A 2,046-nucleotide genomic window follows, 5' to 3' on the forward strand; every position below is an offset into this window, starting at 1 on the left:
TCTCAACAAATACCATTATTATTATCTATCCACTCTCTCTTCCTCATGGTCCTCCACATACCTGGAACAGTCCTATTTATAATGCCTCTTTATCAATTCTGAAATCAACCTCACTGTCACGTCTTTATTGTCTAAACTAGAATCTGAATTATTCGCCAGCTTTAAGTTGCTTCTGTCCAATCCATTTTTAAGAGTTTCATACAAAGCTGTCTACACAAAGTCTAAATATAATATTGCCACACTTCAACTTGAAATGTTTCTCTAGCACTGTATTTTCTTCAGGATAAATTCTAAACATGGAATAAAATGTCCTTCATAAACTGGTCTTACTTCCACTCTCTAACCTTATGTTTAATTCTACGACCCCCATGTATGGCAGAAGCTGCTATATGTTCATTAAAACCCACTTATGTTTCAGCTGCTCACAGAACTAGACTACATTTCCCATCATCCATTGCTATTAGGTGTACCCATATAACAGAAATATAACCAGAAATTATGTCTCTTCTGAGGCAGTGGTTAAGATACTGTTTCCATTTGCCTGCTAAATAAAGAGGACTTTAAAGGCTTTCAACGGATAACTCTATAAAACAAAGAAAGTCTATATCTCTAATTATTACATGGGAGGCTGTCACACCAAAAGCACTGGCAGTGGGGTAGAATTTGTGGTTTACTTTTAATAGCACTTAGCATCCCCTTAGTTTCTACACTATTTCATAACCTGGCCCCAGTTACCTACTTTTCCTAGAATGTTTCAGGTGTTCACTCTGTTCTAGATTTGACACATGCTATTGAGTATCTTGAACTCTCTGCCTTTCCTATTCCTTTAATTTCTCTCACGTTTGAGGTCTGTCAGATTTCAGACTAAATTTCACTTCTTCTAAAAAGCTACCCTCCCAAGCCCTGGCCAGATAGTTTAGTTGGTAAGAGCATTGTCCTACCTGCTCCCCCCATAACAGGGGCTGGCCCAGATGGCTGCTACTGCAAGCTCCACCGCTCATGGGCTCTGGGTTCCTGCCCTGGGACCTGGGGATACGTTTAGCTGTGGACATGGAAAAAAAAAAAGAGCATTGTCCTAATACACCAAGGTTGTAGGTTCAGTCCCCTGAATAGGGCACGTACAGGACTCAATCAATGAATATGTAACTAAGTGCAACAACTAATTGATCTATATCTCTTTCTCTCCCTCTCTCTCCCTTCCTTTCTCTTGAAATAAAAAAAAATCAATAAAAAATGTATAAAAGCTATGCTTCTCCAAGGCCAAATCTGTACTCTTCTGGTGAGATTTTTATAACATTTTATTCCTACCTTATTTAAGCACTTATCATATACATAGTATTTTAATTGCTTATTTATCTCTCTATTCCACTAGACCTAGTAACTATCATCTCAAAAAGCAGGTCTGTGACTTGATCATTTTTGCATATTTACTGAATATATTCTTGTATTCATTCAGTTCACATTTATTGATACTTTATATGCCAGACACTATGTTAGACAATGTGGATATAGTAGTAAACAAAATAATTAAAATTCCTGCCCTCATAGAGTTTAGCGTATAGTGGGGAAAATGCTACAAATTGTGACAAAGGCCAAAAAGGAAAGTTACATAGCCAGTAAGAGTATAAGGAATGGGAGGACTCATTTGCACAACCTTGAATTTTGAAATACAGTTTTCTCTAATTCTGTGGACAAATTGCTTCAATTATGCTTTGTAAATAAGAGAACGATGTCAGTATAACACGGTTGTTTACTCAGTTTCATGCACGGCTATCTCTGTAATGTGTTAGTATTTTGTTCTTCCAAGTTCTCACACAGTCGAACCTAGCAAGCGTGTACTGGGGAGTCATCCTGGGAATGATGCTCCTTCAGCCCATACTTTTGCTATTTGCTCAATCTGGCCACATGCTCTGTCTTGGACATATATCGCACGGTTTCCAGTGCTTATACATTGTCCCCTTATCTCAATTACCTCAACCTTTTGTTAAAACTATTCCATAAATCTACCTTTGCCTATTTTTCAAAGGCCAAATTTCCTGTATTTAC

At 37.6% G+C, this 2,046-nt stretch overlaps 1 non-coding gene across 1 annotated transcript; it reads left to right on the top strand.

Annotated features, from left to right (window-relative positions):
• Positions 1–918: 918 nt before the first annotated feature.
• LOC136407364 (small nucleolar RNA SNORA5) lies at positions 919–1,054 on the top strand. The gene has a single exon (XR_010751908.1). It is a non-coding gene; the product is annotated as a small nucleolar RNA SNORA5 (small nucleolar RNA).
• Positions 1,055–2,046: the final 992 nt, after the last annotated feature.

Source organism: Saccopteryx leptura, chromosome 5 (genome assembly GCF_036850995.1).
Source record: "Saccopteryx leptura isolate mSacLep1 chromosome 5, mSacLep1_pri_phased_curated, whole genome shotgun sequence".
NCBI classification, from domain to species: domain Eukaryota; kingdom Metazoa; phylum Chordata; class Mammalia; order Chiroptera; family Emballonuridae; genus Saccopteryx; species Saccopteryx leptura.